The following is an 11,702-nucleotide window of genomic DNA, read 5'->3' on the forward strand; positions in this document are numbered from 1 at the left end:
GATGGATGGATGGATGGATGGATGGATGGATGGATAGATGGATGGATGGGTGGATGGATGCTAATCTAAAAAGTAATACAATACAAAAAATAATCTGGAAATAATTAAAAGGTATTTTTTATTCATTTAGCAAGAAATGGATGGTTGGAAGGTCGGACAGACAGACGGAAGAATGGACGGACGATGGATGAATGGATGGATGAATGGATGGATGAATGGATGGGTGGATGGTTATTCAAAAAGTAATCCAATTCAAGATGTAATCTGTAACTATTATAAGGTATTTTTATTCACTCAGCAAGAAATGGATGGATAAAAGTAATCCAAAATGTAATTCAATCCAAAAGTACTCTAAATACCCACAAACAGTCTAGATTATAGATTTCTATTATCAGAAAATAAAGTTACAAAATCATTAAATTTTCATACACATTTCTTATCCATCTAATAACAACATTCTAAATTCAGCATTGTATATTTTTCTGAACAATCATGTGGCACTTTTTCATTACAGAAATAAATCACTTTTTGTATTATAATAAATAAATTAAGTAATAATCATAATTGAAAAATAAATAAAACATGCATTAACATACAAGAAATGTTACTCTAAATTGTAATCCTTATTCACAATATTACTGGTATTGTATTATTAATCACACAGACACAGCCATGGTGAGCATTAGAAGTCTGTAGTGCATATTAATTACAAAAAAATTATAATAATACAAACTGCTGTATTAACTGCTTAGAAACCACACCACAAGGTGAATAAAGGTATTAAGAACATCAAATGAGTAAAAAATGCATGTCTAACATAGTTTTATTTCCTTGTTCCCTATGGACGTTATTATTCTGAAATGTAAAGATGGCTTCCATATTCACAAACAGGCTCAATGATGAGCGGCGGTGTTATTGACAGTGCCTGTAAATCAATTTTAGCGCTTCTTGCTGTGGTTTAGCAGACTTTTGCATCAGAGGTGGAAAGAGCGAGGTGTTCCGGCAATCAGATAAATTAGCTGCGGCTATCAAAAGATTGCAATAACACTGAGCGCTGCCATAAAGCAGAGTGCTGTCTGTGTGTTTGACAGACAGCAGTTGAGCATCATGATTTATTTGGGGACCCCTGTCCTATTGATCCGCAGTGAGGGGTCAGATCTCTGGAGGGTCGCCCACCGGTGTGCTGCCCCAATATGGGCGCAACTGAAGGGGTTTGCGAATTAAAAAAATGGCAGGATGTTGATGGCGATTGTGGAGGGTGATAACATTAAAATAAATAAAACTAGTCCAGGAAGGTGTGTTAACAAAAAATGTTAATAAACTGACCCGGTTTTCTTCTAGTGATCCCTATACCGTACTACATCATGTCAGGGTCATCTAAAGGGAAACTTCAGATGGGAAGCAGTCAAAATGTTCAGTCAGAAGGGCATGAGGGAACATTCATACATTTATATATGAGTTTACAGTATGTGGAGAGAGAAATATAGCTTTTATTTATTGATTTTTTTTTACACATTTGCTTGTTTATTTATTTTCACTCACCTACACAAGTTCTGCACGTTCAAGTACATGATATGGCAATTAGACTAAATCTAATAAAACAAAATGCATTTTTAACATTTATATATCAAACACTGTAACGGTAATATCGTGTTTAATTGAGTTTTCTCCGGGTGCTCGGGTTCCCCCCACAATCCACAGACATGGTATAAATGAATTGAATAAACTAAATTGCTTGTGGTGTATGTGAATGAAAGTGTATAGATGTTTCCCAGTACTGGGTTGCGGCTGGAAGGGCATTCGCTGCGTAAAACATATGCCAGAATAGTTGGTGGTTCATTCTGCTGTGGCAACCTCTGAAAAGAATCTAAGCAGAAGGAAAATGAATGAATGAATGAATAAATGAATGAATAATGCAATTGTCTTCTAATATGTGACTAATAGAAAGTAATTAATTACTAATAAAACTAATGAACGTATGCTGACTGTGGCTACATCAGATTGAATACAGTAAAACTGTAATATTTTAAAGTTTTACAGTTTTAAATCTGTCTTTAATACATATTTTAAAATGTAATTTATTTCTGTGGGTGGAAAAAGTGTCTCATAATCATTCAGAGATCATTCAAATATGCTCATTTAATGCTGTATTATTTTGATAAAATTATTACTATGTTAAAAATAACTTCATTTTTGGGAAGGGGGGTTAGATATTGTACAGTTTAAAGATACTTTGATCAATAAATACATTAAATTAACAGCATTGATTTGAAATTTCAGTGTAAAATTCTGTGTATCACTGCTGAATGATGGATGGATGATAAATGATTATTATTGTTATTATTACATTTTTATTTATTCATTCATTCATTCATTCATTCATTTATTCATTCGTTTTCTTTTCAGCTTAGTTGCTTTTTTATTCAGGGATTGCCACAGTGGAATGAACCGTCAACTTATCCAGCACATGTTTTATGCAGGGGATGCCCTTCCAGCCACCATGACGCCCCGTATTTATTCATTTTTAAAATTATTAGCATTTATCAAACTTTAGTCCGTAATGTAATCAAGACAGCATATTTTGTGTAATGTATCCTTTGGATTACTTTTAGGTTACTTTTGAACTTATCTATCATGCCCTCAAACTTAGAAGCATGGATAAAAAAAAAATGTATTTTAAAAAAGGACATATTGGATAGGCCGTTCATTCCACTATGGTGAACACTCATAAATAAGAAACTAAGCTGAAGGGAAATGAATGAACACTCAAATAGTTTTTTTTTTTTTTTTTTTTTTTTTGCTTGTTCAAATTACTTACTTAAAATGAGCTGAAACAACAATTTTTTTAGATTTCATTGGGAAACTTAATTTTTTATGTTCAATTCACATAAATTTGTCAATTGTGTTAGGTTAACGTAATCAATTTGTGTTGGGACAACATAAATGAATTTTGTGGAACCCTGCATTTTTTACAGTGAATGAATAAATGACATAATGGATAAATTATGAATAATAACTACCACCTATAATGTGAATGAATTTCCGAACACCACTATACTGATCAATAATATTCAATTTTATTATATTACAGTTCAAAATTTCAGGAGGTTGAAAACAAGAACAACCTTAAAAAGTTTGTGTATGTCTGTCTGCGGTGTGAAATTATGGAACAGTCTGGATCAGACTCTCAAACAATGTCGGGATAATATTCAATTTTAAAAAGTTGTATAAATATATATTAATAAAGGAATATAATGATAAAGGTGTTTAAAAAAAGGATAAAGGTATGATGACATTTTAATTAATGGCTATTTGCAGTACTATTTTTTGGGGGGGTCTATGTTACAAAATGTAAAGGTACAAATGGAATCAAACATACAATTTGTCAAAGTTGCTAAAAGGATAAAATATGTCTCATGTAAAAAGAAGAGATAAGCAAAAGAAGAAATAAGTTGAAGTATAGACAACTGAGATATGTGGTAATGGGTGGGAAAATAATAAGCTTGTATTCATCCCACTCTTTTTTCAAACATGTTGAAATGTATTTTTCGTTAATGATGTTTTATGTATGATATTTCTGTTCAGAAATAAATAAATCAAATCAATTATGTAATCACACCTGAATTATCTTATCTGAGTCACCGGACTGAACATCCTCCTTGCAGAGTGTGCACTACATAGGGACCCTATAATCACAAGACACCTTTAGTCTACTTTTAATTAGTAATCCAAATGTTTGAACTATCTTAATAGCACACATAACCCCCCTCCAAAACCCCTAAACAGACTCAAAGTGTACAAATAAACAATAACAAGATTTAATCTACTTCACATTGCCATCACGGAATAAAAACAATTATCCTTCATTCTTCCACAGGCATCTCTTTACAGTTTTTTGTGTAATTGAATACCGGGCCTCATTTCGCTGGGTTTTAATCATAAACGTAGACTCTGACACATAAGGGCAACCAATCATATGCCCACATATTGCCTCATCCCTTTTAACAAATATGTTTCATAGCCCTATTAAAAGGGGTCTTCATCTGTCCTGTCAAAAGACAGTCCGGACAGGTTTTTTACTTTAATTACACTACTCAATTAAAAAAAAAAAGTGTGTGTATGTGTGTGCGTGTCTATATGCGTGTGTGAGCGAGACCCTCTTCAGCGGGTGCGTTTCTGATTCGCCTCTCCTTGGGTTTGAGTGGAGATGACATTTACAAGGCTCGGCTTTCAGGCAGACAATGGCGTGATTGATGAGGTGCAGACGCTATGAAGGAGGCCGATTGCCATGTGGAAGCAGTGCTTAGTGCACTTTGATTTATTTATCATCTGTTTCTAAAACAAGGCTGCCTGCCTCTGCTTGGCCCCTAAACCGGCGAGGTGGAGACGGGAGAGGTGGAAGACTGACGCGTTTGTGTGTCAAAATGAGAAAGGCAATGTGCCAGATTCGCAGTGTGAGTTTGGGTTTAGGTTTACCTACGATTTTATCTCCTGCTTGGTGTCATTCAGCCAAGGATTAATATCAGCTCAAGTGAGCAGCTCACTGGATTGATAAGTCAATGAACCAAAATCAGGTTTTATTTACTGCCTCAGAAGTTTGCATGTCCTATTCTAACAAAATCTATCTAACACTACGTATTTATTGGCTTCATTCTTATAATTTGATTAGTGCTGTGCACTAATGATTAATCCCTCCTGATTAATCCCATCCAAAATAAAAATTTGTTTCGACACATGTGCATTATATATATTATTATTTTGTATATGTGATACATATATATAGAAAGCAAACTTTGCAAAATTATTTTGTTGCATAGATAATTAAATGTATCTATAATTTGTATTATATACATATCTATATTATATCTAAAAATAAATAAACAATTCTCAAATATATGCATGCATGTGTGTAATTAAGTATACATAAATATACAGAGTACATACGCATATTTTAAGTCAAAACAAACATTTATAAATGTGATTAATCATGAATAATTTCTGCCCAGCACTAAATATAATATAATATAATATAATATAATATAATATAATATAATATAATATAATATAATATAATATAATATAATATAATATAATATAATATAATATAATATAATATAGATGAAATAAAAATAATAATACATGCATTTATTTGTCACATTTTGTATTAAATATTATTTTATTGCAGACTTTGCAGACTATGCTTTAAAAAAATCTATAAACTGCAAGAATTTGTTCTACAAATTTACATGTCTAATTCAATAGTTCAATGTTATTAAATCATTTTATTTCATTTATTTTAGCCAGTTTTAACTTAAATACACTACAAAAGAACTAAAACAAAAAATAAATAAATATTTACACTTTAATATAGGCATTATTAGGCATAGGCATTAATAAAAAAAAATCAAATGGAAAATATGATAACACAAAGTTTAAGTCACAATTCATGGTAATAACTTCTTGCTTATTACCTGTTGAATATTAAGATGTTAACTGTTCGTTAGTAGTTTTGATCTACATATCTAATCCTTTCCAAAACCTAAACCCAACTTCTATTAACTAACACTAGCTAGCAGTGTTAGTTAGTGGTTTGTTAATGCCGTGAATTGTGACCTAAAGTGATACAGAAAATATTAAGTCTAATTAATAAAATTCTCAAATTAAGTCTGAAATAACACTGAAATAAACTCCCAAAAATAAAGAAACTAAAGAAACTAACTCTGAGTTTAAAGTACATATAAATTCTAAATCAACAAAGACATAAAAACATTAAATGATAAAAGCTTTAAAATTTTAAATAAATACAAAACAGAGTAATAAAATCGAACGTAACATTCAGGATGTTTTTAAATATTTATGTTAAAAAGTTCATAGCTCACTTTTGAATAAAAAAAATCTAATCTATTAGCTGTCTTACTTAATATTAGAATTTATTCAGTATTAAAACATTCATCATGCATTCAGTGAAGGATTAATATCAGCTAAAGTGAGCAACTGGATTAATAAGTCAATAAACCAAATATTTATTTACTGCCTCAAAAGGTAAGAATAAAATAGAAACAGAATAATAAAATTTAACTAAATGTTCAGGATGATGAAACATTTATGTTAAAAAGTCCATAGCCCAATTATGAATCAAAAAATAGTAAAATCTATTAGCTTTCTTACTTAACATTAACATCTATTCAGTATTAAAACATTCATCATGCAATAAAAAAGTAAAACGGTACAGAAAAAAATGACTGAAATGTGTTTTTACAAAACAAAACACAGTATCACTGTCTTCCACCACCCCATTTACACACTGCTCTCAAGATAAAACCCTTTCCAATGTCTGAAAATGAATAATGATAATCCAGTAAAAAATGCAGGTCTTTGTCAGGACGATCATTGTGCTTCTCTGAGGGCAGACGGAGACTCGTAAAAACAGGGTATTTTGAAAATGAATGGAAGCGTGTTAGCAGAAGTGCATCGTAGGAAAATAATGTGCCGTTTGCTTGATGGACAGCGCGTTTCAACCAGGGTTTATGTACACACTACAGCCAATGAGGCTGAAAAAAAAAAGCAGCCGGAGGACGTGATGGATCTGTTATTGTCTCTCACATCCGCCATCTATCTGTAGTGGTCAGGGATGTGCTCTTAAACCACTGCCATGGGTTTAACTGCTCGAATATATATATATATATATATATATATATATATATATATATATATATATATATATATATATATATATATATATATATATATATATTTAAGGTGTCCATGAGATCTTTTTAGATCATTTAGATGTCTGCATGCAATAAATGCAAGTAAAGTGCCTACTAAAATGTTTCAAGATAGAAGCCAAAATATGGGTAAAATAACATCTCACTGTCTTTCAAAATAACATATATTTGTATGCAAAAACTAAATCTGGCCTATGCTAAAATACAAAAAATAATATAGAGAAATAATATGTTTTAAATCATAAAATAATTAACATTAACTGTTAAATGACTTCTTCAATATTAAATAATATATTTCTTTATAGAGAGACTCCTTAAATACTGTTTTTAAATACAATTCAGTAAAATATTTATGCAAAATATTTATTTTGTGATACCATTTATGTGATAACAGGTATTTAAATATTTAATTGCAATAAATAATTATAATTTTAGATTAATGTTTGTTTGAGTGACCAATTTACCTTGATCAGAAACGTTCACAGGGCACAGATCACAATTTCATTTCTAAAGTGTTATTCCTCTTCTAATTCAAAATGCATGTACTAAACCTTAATTCTTCAAAATGATTAGCTTATTTCAACTGTAAATGGTGTTTTTAGCACTTTGACTTGAAAGAAAACAACAGCTTGCTGCATCACTTGCTCCATTCTTTGAGCATTTACCACTCATGATAACAATTTTAATTATATCCTGAAATCCTCCACTCATGTTTCACTATTTTCAATTAAACTGTACTTGTAGCAATTTTCGTGGCATCTTTTTTCTTCTTCTTCTTTTTTTTTACGGACATTGACCACATTTTATTTAGCGAAGGTGTTCGGAGGCGACGAGGAGATTTAAATCATTCATAATCCGTCGTGAAAAATGAGCTTGCCTTTTCAAATTTCCAAAGATGACATGCTACAGTTCATTACTTGTTTACAGCGACTACAGTATTGCCTCATCTCAATTAAAAATGACTTACTGGATGTTCCTTATAAACCACACAGCCATGAAGTCCTGATCATTAAATAGAAACTAATTCTCACTGTACGGCGAACAACCTGAGAGACTAGCATGACAGCTAATTAAAATGTGTAAGACTTTAATAAACAGCAAAACAAATAATGCATTGTCTGCATTAGAAAGGAGAGGGGGGGGGGCAACTTTTAATTGCGCAGAGGAATATCAGTCGGCAGAATCAAACCATACGTCAACTGTCAAGCTTCGACAATGGCGAATCCGCAGGAATAATTCAATCCTGATGGGTGAAGCTCCTCCACAAACACCCTAATGGCGTCTACCAAGAGCACTGGACCAAGATTCAGACTTGAAAGGCGCCAGGCAAAATAAAACGATCCAAGTTACATCTTTTAATGAAACGGGGGGAGGAATTAATTTTTTTCATTCACTCGCCGCGTCTCTGTAGCCTAGACGTTAAGAACAATGGGTGGTCGACTTTCATCAAAAAGACAAGCCTGGTAATGAATCCATACTCCCTTTAATGAGGATACACATAAAAAGGCTTGTCAGAGTTAATGAAAAACTACTCTCTACACGCTCCTGTATGACAGCAATGGAAGATAGCGGCCTTTGAATGGTCATCATCATCCATTTCAACAAGCCTATTTTTACCACTGCTCAGGACACTTGATCTTTTGTTGCTCGTCATTGCATTAGTTAAATGGAGTCGCTCACGCGGGGAACACACGCGCGGCTTTCGCTCTTATCGGCAAGGCGGAATAGAAAAGCGTCTTGATTGGAACATATTGAGAAGGGAAGGTGCATTGAGAGCCAGTGGAGCATGAGTGCCCCTTACAGATACCTGCGAATGTCTAATCGCGGCGCTCTGATGAACTCTGCCTCTGACAGGCCTCTCCACGTCTAACTTCATGAGGGAATTATACTGCGGAGGTTCAACTCCTCGAGCAACCGAGCCTAACTGAGACACTGCCTGTAATGGAGGAGGACAATTGAGGGGGATTTTCCTGCCGTAAAAAAGTGTCCGTCAGTCTCAAACCCTGATGCAAACCTGTTTGTGCATGTGCTCGAAACAAATGCAGCTAAAAGCAGTTTATTGGCTCATAATCACAGGAGAAGTGCTTTGTAATGGCTAGTTTTCATTGAGCAAGCGATATGCTTTGGTATAGTATAATATGCAGTTTACTTCCATTTCCACAGTCAGAAGTACCAAAATACCAAAAGTGACTACTAGCACAATAGTATTCTACTAAAAGCTTGGAGTTAGCGTAGCTGTTGAATGCTATAGGTTTACAGATAATTTTCTCCAGTACGTGCAACAAGACAAGAAAACGACAATACATGAAGCATAAAAGCGCACAGTAATGAACCATAATCAAACAAAGTCTGACTCTCCTTGTGACAAACAGTCAGATGCCAAGAACTCTGCTGTATGTCCTCTATTGTTGTTCATGTGGCCATTCACATGCTTAAATGTGTGGAAAGCGTAAGAGGTGCCAATTCCTCATGTTATTTGTGTGCACTTGCTGTCCATCAACATTTGGAATAAAGAAACTGAGTGTGCAAAATATGCGATATGTAAAGGCTGATTTATACTTCTGCGACAAGTGATCTAAGTGATCCATGGCGCATGCCTTGCGCATTAACGAGCATTAATACTTATGTGTGCTGTTTGTGCTCCTCTGCAATAACACTTCCGAAACGCTAGCTGGCAGAAGGTTTCTGTTTCTCTTTGTTTAGTTTCTTTGCGTGTGTTTTTTTTTTCTTTTCCGAACACTAACCTAATGAACAAGTAGCTAAAACTCGCTCATTCAGAATCGAGAAGAGGTGGACATGAAACAACTTTAATTATAAGATACTGTAAACATAAAACAAAGCTTTCAATCTGGAGCTCCTTTACAGGACTGGACACCAACGGGCTTTTGGTCCCACCCACACTCATCATCGCTACCAAGCTGACCAATGACAGAGCTTGCGATATGCGTCGTTGCGATGTGTAGTTACATTTTGAGAGGTGCCACGGCGAGGGCTATGCGACTGCGCGAAGGCTGCGCTGGAGCATACGCATACACTTAATGCAGAAGTATCAGCCTTAAGCCACCCATATGGCTTTGTCTTCAAGCAAGAGTGAGGTCAATTGCAACTTTCTGGAATACACCATGCTAACCAAGTGAGGGTACTGTTTGCAGTGAAAATGCAAGTCCCGGTAGGATGACCCCTACTAAATTGTTTTTACTGTAGTGAGTTGTACAGCATTCTTAGTGGAAACAAGGTACCTATTAAGGTACAATGGTAGGATAGTTTGTAAGTATTGTAATCAGCACCAAACTGTGAAATGGAGAGGGGGTTTTAGATTAGGTTAGGTTATTACACTCATGTTGCTTTGCAATAAATTGTATTTACTATAAGATCAAAAGTGATTTTGAATCACTTTTATGCTCGTCATTTTTATAATCAAAACGTCTTGTGTGCGGCTCCTGGAAATGTTTCATATTGGGGGAGATTCAGAAGGTTGAGAACCATGTAATCTACATTTTATTTTAATGTTGGTTTTTAACATTTTGACCAATTAAACTAAGATACAAAGAGAGCTACTAAAAAAACATAAAGCAGCTGTAATGGACAGATCAAGAAAAAGAAAGAAAACTCTGTCATCATTTATTTGATTCTTCACTTGTTCCAAAACTGTTTGGCTTTCTTTCTTCTTTTGACCACAAAAATGATTATTCAGATCCAGTGGTGGAAAGAGAACTGACAAATCATACTCAAGTAAAACTACCATTACTTGCCCAAGAATGTAGTGAAGGTAGAGTAAAAGTATCTGTTGTAAATATTACTCAAAGTATGAGTAAAAAGTAGACCTTTTAAAAGTACTCAAGAGTAGTGAGTATTGAGTATTACACTGAGAAAGGCAGATGTGTTTACATTTGTGCAGACATGTGTACACGGAACATTCTGTAGTGAATTAAGTTATTGTTTAAGACCCTTAAGCCATGTTTTTAGTCACATCATTTACATCATTTTCTCATCAGTGTCTAAACAGTCTCTGAGCTGGTGTGTGTAAAGAATTTGGACATATTCTTGGATGATTTCAAACACCTTTCAAACACTTAGCTACATTTATAAAAAAAATCATGTCTTGAGGTTTTTACTTTCTATGCGCGATTTGATTAGACAGGAATCAAAGAACTGATTTTTCCACTAAGCCAATTCCCATAGACTAGAATAAAATGAAGTAGTGACTGCAGGTTAAAGGAAAGTAATGGAGTAAAAGTACTGATATTGCACTAAAAATGTTCTCAAGGCAAAATAAAAGTACACATTTTTAAAACAACTTAGTAACTTACAATTCCTGAGAAAAACTACTCAATTACAGCAATTTGAGTATTTGTAATTTGGTAATTTACACCGCTAATCAGATCTACTATGGATCATCCTACCATCATCCTATTACAACATTACTTAATAATCCTACTATTGATCTTAATGGTTTCCAACATTTTTCAAAATAACTTATTTTGTGTTCAATAGAAAGCAATACATATATATATATATATATATATATATATATATATATATATATATATATATATATATATATATATATATATATATATATACGTTTGGAAACACTTAAGTGTAAGCAGATGATTTTTGTGTGAACTATCATTTTACCAAGTTCTCTAAACGGCAGTGGTGCTAGCATCCCACTAAACCCCAGAGGACCCTGAAGAACCTTTTTTGTATGTGTTCATGTGTGCATGCATGTCTCTGTACTTCCCGGCCAGTGAGCTGGGGAACGAATGTTTGATCAACCCAGTAGGAAGGTGACGGACGCGGTTGAGAGGGAGACCCGTCTTCAATTTGTTAGCTAAGCGTTGTCTGCGTGCTTGTGGTCTGAAGGGAGATGGGATGAAGAAGAGGGGTGTGGCAAGAGACAGATGCCTAACGACTCCCTTGGGGGCCCGTTTCTGGGCCCTTATCTCATCCGCCGTTGCCATAGAAACGGCC

The 11,702-nt window shown here is 33.9% G+C and overlaps 1 protein-coding gene across 1 annotated transcript in view; it reads right to left on the minus strand.

The window, feature by feature from the left end:
* LOC147835724 (uncharacterized) overlaps positions 1-11,702 on the minus strand; it is an 83,502-nt gene that overhangs the window by 1,492 nt on the left and 70,308 nt on the right. The window lies entirely within an intron of this gene.

The sequence above is a fragment of the Danio rerio genome, chromosome 8, assembly GCF_052040795.2.
Source record: "Danio rerio strain M-AB ecotype USA chromosome 8, GRCz13ab, whole genome shotgun sequence".
Taxonomy (NCBI): Eukaryota; Metazoa; Chordata; class Actinopteri; order Cypriniformes; family Danionidae; genus Danio; species Danio rerio.